Source organism: Orbicella faveolata, unplaced genomic scaffold (genome assembly GCF_042242905.1).
Source record: "Orbicella faveolata isolate gen_17 unplaced genomic scaffold, um_ofav_v1 contig_48, whole genome shotgun sequence".
NCBI lineage: Eukaryota > Metazoa > Cnidaria > Anthozoa > Scleractinia > Merulinidae > Orbicella > Orbicella faveolata.
The window spans coordinates 8,448,424-8,462,520 of NW_028301578.1; the positions used below are offsets into that span (position 1 = coordinate 8,448,424).

The 14,097-nt window shown below is 38.9% G+C and overlaps 1 pseudogene; it reads left to right on the forward strand.

The window, feature by feature from the left end:
* The first annotated feature begins 1,912 nt into the window (after window positions 1-1,912).
* LOC110057853 (uncharacterized) lies at window positions 1,913-14,097 on the forward strand (annotated as a pseudogene).

A 14,097-nucleotide genomic window follows, 5' to 3' on the forward strand; every position in this document is an offset into this window, starting at 1 on the left:
TTTATTTTCCAGTGTGCATATTGGTTTTGATTTATGCCTTTTTTTAAACATGGCCGGATTATATTTGAAAGGGACTCACATTTATCGACTGATAATTTTAGTTCCACATAAGAAGAAAACATGTTAAAATGATCCAAGTGTAGCGATGTTAAATACAAAATTTCTATATATAGAACAATCAGATGGTATCTGCTGAACCCAATACTTAGTCTAAATTTGGCTACAAATGGTAACCATTCATTGTGTAGCGCAGACTGTAACGCGCTTAGTATCAACTTTTGCAAGCTGATTTCCACATTCTATTTATTACTTGTTCGCATCAAGCAATAATAAAATTAACAAGCCGAATAACAAAGTTTTGTTCAACAGCCAACCCTTGAAAATAGCACTGGATTAGTCTTGAATAGCAAAACCCAAATAAAAGAGTTTGTCTGCAATGTCTCCCATGCTTTAAATGCATCAAATTGGTGGTCACCGTCCTCGTTTCAGGGATAAAGCATGTGGAAAACTACGTTGATTTTGAAAACTTGGCGCACGTAATTCAACATGGTCTACAGGGGTCTATAATTAAAAATATCGAAGGTGAGTCACCGGAGGCAAACGATCTAAGTCATATTTTGTAGAAGTGGGTCTGTTGCGTAAATAATTTAAAATGTTGCCAACACACGTTTTCACAAAACTTAACCCTTCAAGAGGCATTTGAAACCGCCGCACAGATAAACAAAGAGCTAAAAAGCACGGAATTCGATAGTGCATTTTGCAAAAAAATTCAAACTTCTAATCGATAGATTTTCTTCATTTTTTCGCTAAACGTAGAAATCGGTAGAGGAAATGATCCATCAAAAGATAAATAGGGGTGACCGAACGTCCAAGATCGTTAAATCCAGGCAAAGCTAACACAGCGGTCAAACGTCGGGCATGCGCAAATGGGTACATTTTTTGGCAGCCGCGCGCCAATTTCCCGCACAAAAATTTAAAGGAAAACATGGGAAGCAACCGGTGTCACGCAAAATTTACGAAAAAAAATTGAAAAGTTCACAGAAGTCTGTAAAAGGTAAAGAAAGTAGTTAAAAGGAAAACTTAAGACTTTTCATACACAAAGTTCATTAAGTTACCGGGATTCTGTTGATTTACCGTGTTGTTTGAGCTTTACCAAAAAAGTTTATGTCTTGAAAACCCGTGTGATGCTACGAGCCGACGGCGGAGTATATTTTATTTGTTTTTATTAATTATACGATACGCGACGCCGGAAACGGGCGACAAACGGTGTGTAAAAGAAGGAAAAATGGGAGAAGAAACAAGCAATTGCAGTGATTTAGCTTCGCTCAGACGAGCTGGAAAAATTTTGGCAAGGACTGTGGGGATTCCATCCGGATCCAGGATTTGTCTGAACCACAGGAACGAGATGAATCGAAACGACAAACGATGTTCATGTCCATCGTCATGGGGGCATAGCTGGCCAAAATACCGATCCCAAACCGCCTGTACCAGATCTTTGACCAGGTGGGAAAATTTTGTCTATACTACAAACCTGGGAAAACTGGTGCACTAAATGCAAAGTCGAGGCGGACAAAAAATTCAAAGAGCACGGAAAATACATACCGCGGAAAACAAAGACCTACAACAAGCAGAAGGTAGAACAATTTTTAACTCTTATTTTTGCTAGCTCTCGTTGTACAGGCTAAAACGAAAACAAATATATAAATAACGAGGAAAATGTCATTTATAGGATGCCGATGACCCACTCAAAGAACAATGTCATGAAAGTATTTTAGCCGCGTTTTAGTTGCTCCATTGCTCGCACATGCGCAGACGTTTGACCGCTGTGTTGGCAAAGCTATCATAGCAATGGCCATCTGCTCTATCATTGTTCTTTTATTACTTAGCACGCGCATCAATGCATGACGTGACGTGGCGTGTAAATTTGCGTGCCCGGTGAGGATGCGCAGAAACAATTAGCGCGAACGTCATTAATTGCTTATTATCAGTAGTTAATCGTCAGGTTTAACTATTAACCTTTATTACGTCACGTTAAAGCTCAGTTTTCATTCGGAAATTTTCGCAGTATTTTTGCAGCGCTGATTTACCTTCGAAAATGACATGAGAGTGATTTGGATCGTTTTGATTGCGTTTACATTTGCCTTCAATGCTCCAGGTAAATAACATCTCTACGTCTTTTACAATACTTTATTAGCTTTTGCGCCATTTTGCACACCTTTTTTACACTAAGTAAAACCGTGCGTTTATTGGCAAAGCGCGCACGAGCGGCAGCTAAGAAATGCTTGCTTTCTGGAATACTCTGGAGTTTTAAATGCATCTTTCCTCTTGTTTTGTCCAGTTTTTGTTGTTGTTGTTGTTGTTTAGCTTTGAGGGATGTACTGTTCTTTTGCTTCTTTTTGAGATAAATTTCCCTTGGCTTGAATTGACCTCTTATAACTAGGCACAGAAATTGGATCATACACACTTTTCGCTATGCAATCTGAGTTCACTCTGAGCTTGTCAAGCTTTCGTAATAGTTGAATTCAAATTATCATTAGCATAAAACGTTTAATTCAATTCTAAAGGTACCCAATAACTCTCCAGTTTTGACGTTCGGCTCTCCGGACATTTCCCGAGATATTTCACTGAATCTGCCAGTTGTTTGAAGATGACGGACTGTTTTTAAGTTTTACTCGGAAATGAGAAATTGGATACATTATTTATTAAAGGTTAGAGCGTCAATCTGCGAAGCAAAATGTATTTTGTTGAAATAAATTAATATGTATTTAGTAGCTGTATTCTAAAGCCACGGAACTTGTCCCCGATTTCGCAAAGCAAAATATGGCTTATCTTGGCCTTAAATAAGTATATCAAAATCGATAACTTTGCTTAGCAGTGCTATTTCTTTTCAGTTTATCGAGAGTAGAATCTCGCGTATGGCCAAGATAAACGCGCTAGAATTATAATAATAATAATAATAATAATAATAATAATAATAATAATAATAATTATTATTATTATTATTATTATTATAATCGTATCTTTAACAAAATTCTCGATTGTGATTGGTTCTCCGCGCGGCTGTTTGTCACGTAAGCGGCGCGCGATCGCGTGGGTGTCCAAGTATAGGTATCCAATTTGAGTTTCGTAATTGAACACCTGTAATTGGATACCCACGTGATTCGCACGTCAATTACGCGCGCTTTAATGGTTTCCTTGGCACTGTTTCCTACAGTTTTCAAAACTTTTGAAAAGAGTTACAGACGTTTTCACTCAATAGAAGTTCTCTAAAGGCATTTTTAATTCCGGAATTAAGTGGACTACAATTCACTGAGTAATCGTGCTCGTAATTTCAAATCGGCCTCGCGTCTCGCGCTTGTCCGATTTCGAAATCACTCGCGCGATTACTCCCTAAATTGTACTCCACTCGGTCCAATTACTATTACTTATTAAGAGTTGATGGAAAAATTAAGACAGAATTATTGAAGGACAGAGCAATTGCAACCTGCCATTCATGTCCACTTTTTTATTTAAATTCCGAGAAACAAATATTTCTGTTAAAATCAAATTTGCGACGAATAAAACTTTAAAGGAAAAAGGAAGGCTAAAAATAAAAAAAAGAAAGAAAGAAAATGGAAAATATAAACAAGTCTTTTGGATGAGAGAATATGATGCGTTATAGGTAAAAATGTTGGTTTTTTTAATTATACTTACGTTTTAAGTAGATTACAACAACGGAAATGACTTCATGAACGTCCGCCATTTTGGGCACTATGTTGACCTGGGTGGTTTGTATGACCTAAGTGTGTGCCAAATGGACCAAAATCAAAATGGATATTAATTTTCTTTACATAGCACTTTATTCAATATACGCAAATGGTTGAATTTACAGGTTGCACCAATTTAGGCACTGTTCGAAATAAAGTCTGACAGCCAACAAGTTACTGTGGCGCTCTCATGGTTTCCTTTCTCTGGGCGTCATAGATAATGTCTCGTCTCAAGATTAAGTGTGACTTTGGGTTTGACTAGTATCAAAGCATTTGTCGAGTAAGCCAACAAAATGCTGGGCGTCGATTATACATCAGTCAATCCAGTCAAATAGAGCCCCAAGCATTAGCATATGTTTCAAGTAAAAGCAAATTCCTCGGTGTTGACAGATAAGTTGGTCAAATACCTCTAGCTGAGAACAAAAAATGCAAATGCCCAAGTTCTGGTCTCATCCAAAAAACAACGCCGCCAATGAAAAATGGAAAGTGTGTGTGACTGAGTTAAAAACGCTGTTGATTGCTAGATGAAGTCCATGAGTTTTATTTAGACCAACACTAAGCTAAGCAATGTAAACATTTAAATGTGAGTCACTCACTCTACATACTCAGATGAAAATTGATTAGATCTTTATATCGTTCCCCAGTCATTACACTTGTATGAATATTGTACAGGTGGTTTGTGAAAGTTTTATTTTTCTGTCTTACCTGCAGGGAATTCTCTACCATCAAGATATCCCAAGGAGGCAAATATTGCTCCTGGGTTAACTTCAGACTCTGTCAAGCACAGAACTGAGGGGACCACAGATGATTTTACTGGAACTGGTTCATATGCTAGGAACAAACCATCTTATAATCCCCTGTCTAGGGGTACCCAAAAAGGAATTAAAAACAAAGATATGTTCACTTCACCTGATTTGAGCAAACCACTTAAGAGCACCAATTTGGAAAAACATCTTTCTAAGAAAGTTGTACATCTTCTGAAATCAAGACCAGGTCTATTAGCTTCTCTTAGTGAAGCATTACAGAATGTTGGCCATCGTTCTTCTCAAGTTAGACACGCGCAGTCACATGGATCACTAGTGTCCGCACATGGGACTAATGTGAAATTAACCAACCAGAGTCCTCATATGGATGACCAAGTGATTAAAGCATCACCAGAGTTTAAAGGTGCTGGCACCATGTCTCACAAACCTTCTGAAGCTGATAACCAGGAGATATTACCCAAAGCTAACCTGAACCTTAAGAAGGTTGTAAAACAGGTGCGTCAGAGAAAAGGACCATATTCAGGCAAAAAGCAGAATTCATACAAATCAACATTAGCTGGTTTCAAGTTGGGATCTGATGAACGTCGACATAAGGTACTTAAAGCCAGTTACACAAACATCATTCTCCATTTGACACGGAGTAGAACTCTTCTATCATTAGTGCATTCATCATCTGGCACTGAGTTGGGTTCTGGTAAACCTTAGCATACGATTCCTGAGCCAGAGCCCACTGTATTCACCAGTTGACTATCAGTTTGTCTTTTTTATGTCTATTTACCCTTGCACTTGCACATCCCTGCTAACGAGGCGACGCCTCTGAGATACAGCAGGAGGGAAAAACTGCACTGTTCTGGCCTAAAATGTATACTAAGAGAAGGGCGCTGAAGTCAAGCCACTTTTCTCGGCGAGGTTTGCAAAAACCATAACGTGTAATAAATGAAATATATTCAAAAGACATTTTGTTGCTATAAGCTTCAAAATAATGCCAAAACTGGATAGGCCACACCCGCCAACTCGATTGTCCAGTATAGTCAGTATAGTCATGCAAAAACCACGACGTGTAATAAATGAAATATATTCAAAAGACATTTTGTTGCTACAAGCTTCAAAATAATGCCAAAACTGGATAGGCCACACCCGCCAACTCGATTGTCCAGTATAGTCAGGTATAAAAATGCTGGGTTATAGGGAACAAAACATCTTGCTCCTTTAATAAAATAAACCCAGAATTCTCGAGTTAAGTTCAAAATTGCGCAACAAAACTTTAGTATTCTCTTTGTTTTTTTCTTATCTACAAAGAAATAGATTTTTATCGTGTTGTTTCGGTTGGACAATATGTTCTGACTGCCGCTCAACTGCGGTTGCAGCTGTCGCGTGCAAGAGGACTGGGCACTGGTGAAACTCAGCATGAAATACTTTTTTTCACCTAATCAGCAACACATAGTGTGGTTTTAAAGGCGGAAACTGACTGAGGCTTTACTTACCTTTAACAGTTTAACAATTCAAAAATCTTCTATTCTAGTGGAATTCTGAGCCTGAAGATATGGACCCTGAATCAGAGACAAACGAGCTGTCAGCATCGGACGCCGACTGGGACTCTGGGGCACCTGGAGATATGGACCCTGAAAGAGAGAATGACCAACTGTCAGTATCGGACACCGACTGGAACTCTGGTGCACCTGAAGATATGGACCCTGAATCAGAAACTGACGAACTGTCAGGATCGGGAGCTGACTCTGGTGCTCCCGAAGATATGGGCCCTGAGTCAGAGACAGACAAACTGTCAGGATCTGACACTGACGAGAACTCTGAAGCACCTGAAGATAGGGACCTTGAATCAGAGAAATATGATATCGAACGGAAAGTACAGACAGAGAAGCAGTCAGGAACTGACACTGATTGGGACTCCCACTCACCTGAAGGTATGGACCCAGAATCAGATACAGACGAACTGTCAGGATCAGACTCTGATTGGGACTTTGGTGAACCTAAAGGTAAGGGCCCTGAATTCGAAACAGGTGAAGTATCATAATCTGATACCGAGGGGAAATCTAGTGCACCTGAAAACATGAACCCAGAATCAGAAACCGATAAATAGTTGAAACAGGGGGAATTCTAAGACTTGAAACAGGAGGAATTCTAAGACTTCCCATGTGACAAGAAGCTGGAGAATGCAGGGAATAAATAGGCGAAATATTAAAGGTTGAGCAATGTAATTCACAAACATGGGAAGATCAAATGGGATTTTATTTCATACTTACTGAGATTTTCGCATAGAATCGATCGCATGAAAAGCTCATGCAATAAACCCATTAAAAAGTACATCTAGGAACAGCAGAACGAGACGTTAAGGTTAGCTTGCTTAGCGAATTCCTCAAACAGAAGGAAAAGGCAAGAAAAGTTTTAAAGAAGGCAAATATGCCGTAAGTGCTATCGACGACAAAGAGTTTTACCAAGCAAGGAAATATGTGGAAGCTCGAAGCAAACGACTTAAAAAAAAAAGCAAGGCAAGGGAAACAAATCAAATGCAGCTGAAGCGTTGACTGATGACCAGGTAAACATTCTGTACGAAAAATATTTACACTAGGTTTTTGAAGGAGCGACAAAGTACTGGCACTCAGACGGAATAAAAACATAACTTGACATTTGTTCTGCGAATGAAGGGTGAAAATCTGGTTGAGGGTGAAAATCTCAGTGAGTATAAAATAAACAAATTACAGCATGGAAAGTGCTTTGTACGGTATTTACGCACTCGTTTTTGTATCAGAAATCTCGTGCGTAAATACCGTACGTGCGCACTGTCCATGAAGCAATCTATATATAATCTTTACACCCAAATTTTAGGTTGGATTTTTAAACATTTGTAATATCACGTTCAGCTTTTTATCATCCATATTGGTCAGCCTTTGAATTCTTTTTTTTTTTTTTTCGGTCATTCATAAGACAAGTTTACCTGTCCTTTGCTTGTAATTGTTACTGTCATCATTATACCATTTACAGAGTCTATCAAGAAAGCTGATGCCGACGTGAAATTGGCATCAGAACGCCTGCTGATAAAGTTAAGTAGGAAAAAGTTGCTGTCAAAATCTACTGATACCCAAGGAATTGCATTTGAAGGGGGAACAGATAAATCTTCTTTCAAGCGAAAAAGATATGCATCTGGAGACACAAACGATTTCGAGTTTGATAACTCTGAGACAGAATCAAGCGCAGAACCATTCTCGCCTCCAGTTTCTGATATTCGCTGGAGTGGTACTTCATTAGCAGATAGCAGAAGTTTTGATGATTTTCTAGGTGCAGACGAGGGATTAGAGACGAATGAACACAACAGAGGTGGTATATCCATTGCCTTGATAGCTGTACCTGTTTTTGGAGGATTATTTTTCCTTTTGCTGATGATTACCTTCTGCGTGTTTGCATGGTAAGCACAGTCTTTATAGCACGTCATTTTGTACTGTTCTGCTCTGGAAATATCCAAAAGAAAGCGATGGAACTGTAAGATGCCAGTGTATCTATTGAACAGTTTTATCTTAGATAACTGTTGCAACGATGTAGGATTATATTAAACCTGTAGGTGCATCACTCTTATTAATGAGAATTTAACTGAGAATCTCGTTTTACACCACTAAGGACAGAAACCTCCGGGATACGAAAAAACGGATGGTGAAAGAAACCCTTTAAAAGAACCGAAATCACGCTTTGTGAAAACGGATCAAACTAACTCATAATCATTAACTGTTCAATATTTTATTCATTGCTTTAGGAATTCATTTCAAACGTTGCGAAAGAGGATTGCCTAAATATACTTTACCTGGCAAATTATTGTCAGGTGTTATTCTACAATGTATATGCTGATAACTCTGACGATAGTCAATTCACTGAGATTGAGAAAATACAATTTTCAATTGTATTTTTTCTTTGTATTTTCCTATTCGAATTTGTAATTGTATTTGTTGGGTAGATTTTAAGGACCACAGTGAGAACTACCGGTTTTACCAGTAATTGTGTTATCCAGTAAAGTCATTATTTTTATTATTATTATTATTATTATTATTATTATTATTACTAAAGATTCGCACAGCTATTGATGATATTGAAGCTGGTTTCGCCATTGGCTCCGGGCAACAACAAGTTGCCTAGGGAAGCCAAGAAACACCCCTTGTTTGCTTTTTCTCTTCTTTCTACATCTCCAGCACCTTTCTAAGAATTCTTGCCGACCCCAACAATGCACATCTCTGGATCAGTCCAACAGGAATGCCCACCTCAATGGCTCTCAGACTGTCATTCAATCTCAGTGGTATTGATCCCAATGCTCCCACTACCACTGGAATAACCTTTGTCCTCACACCCCACATTTTTCGAACTTCTCTTGCTAGATCTTGATACTTTTCAACTTTTTCATCTTCCTTCTCTCTCACCCCATTATCCTTTGGAATTGCCACATCTATAATCTGACAGCTCTTGTCTCTCTTGTCAATGATCACCAATCCGGTCTCCTAGCCCCTATTTCATGGTCTGTTCGCACACTGAAGTCCCATAGAAGTTTGTAATCCTCATTTTCAAGCACACTGTCTGGAACATGGTCATACCATCTCTCCTTTCGTTCAAACCCACATTTTCCTGACAGGTCCCAATGGATTGCTCTAGCCACGTTATCATGTCTCCTTTTGTATTCTTTTTGTGCCAGTTTCGAGCACGAACTTACAATATGGCTAATGGTCTCGTTACTCTGCTTACAGATTCTACATTTCGGGTCATTCTGTGACTTTTCAACCATCGTTTTAATATAGTTTATTATATTATTATTATTATTATTATTATTATTATTATTATTATCGTCCTCACGTAATGTTTGCTTAGAGTCCGTAGGGCCGAGACCAAACCATGGTCCTGGGGCACTAGGGGATAGCCAGTTTTTAGCTATTATTATTATTATTATTATTATTATTATTATTGAGACACCCTGAAAGTGATAACACAAATTTTAACCCGACGACACGTGATCGTGATAACGCATGATAGCCCCTGTATGAATGTCCACTGAAAACTTGCTGCAAACTGTTGTTTTCAATGCAGGCCTATAAGGAAGTATTACAAGGAAAAGTACAGACGAATGAACAAGGAAAATGTGGATTCTGGATGGAATGATGATGAGGAACTAAGCATCAGAGTTGATGAAAGTCACCACACAGATTTTGAATCTACACCCTATTACCCTTCCCCACAGCCACTGCAGGAACCTTCATCGACACCTTATAATGCTCCAGGTACTAGTGAATACAGTTTCAAATTGTGTAATTTTGGCCTGTTGCAGGCTCTTGGTCAGTGCGGACGATCGAAAAAGGCACGCGGACGACGAGCGGGATCTGGGAGAGAAAATGGTGACTTAAAACTTGCTCAACGACGCAACAAGACAGTTTCTCTGGAAACTAACAAAAAATAGTTTTAGTTGAGGGGCGATATTTGAATGTCAGCAGCATTTATATACTTAGGTAATTTATGTTTGGCTTTTTGCAGTCTCAAGGCTCTTGTATTTTTCACTTTATCGTAACAATATCACTCAGAATTCTGGTTCTAGGATCATGAGGTTTAGCATTCTAGTAATGAAATTATGTTACTAGCCTTGGTTCTCTTGATAGTAACCTCATTTTAACAGGTTTGAGGTTCAGTGGATGAGCATTAACTGTTCTCTTCCCCTGCTTTTAACAGTTGTCAAACCGTCAGCGGTCTCTACCGCGAATAATACACTTGCTGTTAATGGTCAGGACAGTTACAGAGGAGTGCCACAGGCAGCCCAGAGCTATGAAAGATCCACAATCCAGGTTCTCTTTGATGACTGGCTCAGAGATTCTCGGAACGTGGAAAGACGAAAAATCATTAAACGCCAAAGTTTCCAGAAAAGACACTCGCTCGCTGACAGCTTGGTAATAGCCAAATCAGTTATTGATGGTCATGCAAAGAACAAGCAATTTGAGAAGAAGGCCTCAGAGCGGCGTCGCGTGATTAAAAATTGTGGTTCTGCTCTTGAATCAGCATCTGGTGAACGGCGAATGTCTTTCGCTGATGAGCTCCAAGCAGCTCGCGCAGTGATAGTACCCACATGGGATTACAAAGAAAGCCTGGCGAAGTCCAAGGAGAAATGTCGTACAATTAAGGATACGTTTGCTGGGAAGAGGAGGCCATCACTGTTGGAGGAGATTGGAGTTGCCAAGAATGTCATCGTAGATAGTGAGAAAAGGAAATATTGTCTACCCCCTGCTGTAGTGGAGGAGGTAAGCGTCTCCAGTCGACTTCAAGCATATATTATAAATGTATTTTCTTAATGGAGTATTGTGGTGCTGTCGTGCACCACAATACTGGTTCACGATTATTTTCGAGACGTAAACAGAGGTATCGCGTTAGAGTCACCATGACAACCTCCCATATATGCACACTATAGTCAAGGTACACATCCCCAACGAAGACGCTGCAAAACGAAGCTTTTGAGCTCTACGCAACGTAAGATTACTCAATACAAATAAGCGATCCCAATAACAAAGATTCCAAGCGTAAAACCGGCTATCCGAAGGGTACTTAGTTGTGTTTGAACAATATGCATGTCCAAACACGTGCAAAGCGACGCGTACGATCGTTTAGCTAGAATTCTCAATTCAGCTAAAAAAAAAATACTTTCCTATCTACTTACAATACCGTTTGAGTTGTTTTCCTCCCAAAAACCATCTTGAGGATCACTGAAATCGTTTTAAATTCGTTCTAGTGTCTCTGCCACTTCCATGCGAAATTACTTGATCGCACAAAAATTATGTAGACCATATGAAGAGCCTTAGCTCAAAATCTCCTTACAAGCTTTCTAGAAATATCAACCGCGACCACCGGGTGGGCCTGGTCTCTTCAAATCGGGATCGATTCGCATACTACCAATATTTCATCACCTCTTTATACGCATGGAGTACAATAAATGCCTCCTTTGTTTTGGTTTCTTCGAGGGCAATAAGTATTTTGTGGCGAGCCATAATTGTATTTCTCGTCTTGTATGACAGATGCTTATTGCACATACGGCACCTGGAGGACCAATGAAATACTATGAAGATGTTCTCGACAAGCTTATCCGAAATGGCAGGTCTGTTTATATTTTTTTCACGCCTATTTTGTTGTCGTGGATAACATTCCTAGAGGAACAACACACTCATGGAAACATTCCTTAAATAGTAAAAAAAAAAAAAAAAAGATTATTTTGTTGGATATCACATGAATTATTTCTAGTGTTTTCTAAAAAAAATGTTTGTCGGAAATTCTATCGATAAATCTGAACTAGTCTATTATTCTGGACAGCATTAGACCCCTGGCAGCTGGTCTTGTCTCTTAGGGGCCTACATGTGTTTATCCGTAGACGCTCACGACCATTTTTGGTCCCAGTCCCTTTTAATTTGGAAGTTTTGTCCTCACGCTCACTGCCTGATTTTGAGAGAAAAAAATAGCAACAACAACAACAATAACAACAACAACAACAACAACAGACTGCCAGCAATCAATTTATTTCACAAATCCATTTACGGTTACTTTGTGTAAAGGACCTGATGGGGTTAAAAGGCAGAAATTTAACTGACAATTAACATTTCTGTGAGGCTATAGTTACTATCACTTTACCGTGGTTACCCTCCTAAAGGTAAGGTAAAGGTCCGGTAATACGGGCAACATTTTTCTTCAACTTGTCTCGCAACATTGTTGCATTGCAAGTTGAAACCCTCTGTTGCGCGTCTTACCACGTTTGTGACCAACTTGTCTCGCAACAAAATACAGTGTTGCAAGTCTGCGGAATTCTATATATATAACTGGTCTATCGTGTAAATAAACTGATGGCGCCTTCTTTCACATAATTTAGCGTTTCGAAGAACTTCCACCTCGACCTCTGGCCGTCATTTTCTTCTTAATTTTCCGTGTCAGCGGAGCTCTCTCAGTATGAAGCACAGTGTCGTTTCAGATAGCTAGGCGAAAAGTTGTATTTTTGCGACAGTTCTTCCAACCCTTTTGCCTTTTTTGCTGCTTGTTTTAAAGGGACAAACGAGGTGTCCCAAAGACTGAGATAGTCCTCGAGATCTTTGTACAGGCCAAATTGATGACTTTCTGAGAATTACTGTTCTACGTCGAATTAAGGCCCATCTTCACCGCCCGCCATGTTTTTGTTTTGTTTTTGCCGCGTTGCCGCGATTCGCGACAGCCAATCACAAGCGTTGAATTCAAAATTGTTGGGAGACAAGTTGTAGCTTCAGTGGTAATACGAGCAGCAAAACTAAAATTTGTTGCAGAAAGTAGAACTCAAGTCTACTTTGCGCAACATGTTGCCTCAACTTGCAACACTGTATTTTGCTGCGAGACAAATTGGTAACAAACGTGGTAATACGCGCAACAATGTGTTTCCACTTGCAATGAAACAATGTTGCGAGACAAGTTGAAGAAAAATGTTGCCCGTATTACCGGACCGTAAGGTAAGGTCACTTTATTTGAAGTCGTAAACGTAGGGAGTGGTTGTCCATTCTCCCTGGCTCATGACAAAAACGGACGACTATTTAAAATAACTTTACTATTTACAATAACTAAATTAGTTAAAATAAATCCGGAATTAAAATATAAATACTCCTGAAAGCAACTATTCTTCCTTGTCTGGAAATGATCAAATCCCCGACACTCCTAAGTATATTGTAACCCCAATCAGGAGCAATAGTTGTTTGCATTTTGCATTTTCTTTATTGAATCATAGTGAAATGGAAAGGATGCGTGCGTCCAGAAGTACACCACCGACTGCAGCTGTAGAACAGCAATCCATGGTTGAAAATGAAGTAAGAAACTTGTTAGTGGTGCTATTGAGGTGGATTTTCCAAAGCCCAATGTACACACTACAGTACAATTCTGCCATGCTAAACTTGCAACGTATATTACGTTCTTAATAAAATAATGTAGAAATTATCTCTTTCACACTACACTTAGAAATTGCCGAACGATTTTGTTGAAACATCCTCTGAATGTTTTCTACCAAGCACTGTTTCGAAAAAATACAATACAAGTACAGGTTACCATGATGAGCGTTATTTCATCATTTTACGTAACATTTTGTGGTAGCTGGAAGCGAAGTTTTTTTAAAAAAGAAATACGCAATAAATTTAAAAAAACTTGATGAGTAGAAAGTCTCGAAAACATCTCTGAAATGTTTCTCGGGTCGCTGTTTTCAGGGTCATAATTTGCATCCTCGAGTAACGGTTTTGTGAACGCTTTTTGCTATAACGTTTTTTTCCTTCCCAACAATTTTTTAAATTTTCTTTTAACTTAAAGATGATAAAATGTACACCACAATTATGTTATAAAAATGTAGGTCATAATATTCGTTACAGGCTTGACTATATCGCTTGACTATATCGCACAGTTGTACATGAAAACATTTTTCATCTTTCCCCGACCAGTCAGTCCCTTTATAGAATATACTATGAAATTAATTATTGTTGGTGTTGCTATTATGAGAAACATTTTATTCCCTCTATTTCACAGATGCTTTGGAGCGGAGACAGATTTTAAGAGGTTACGGAGATAGATTT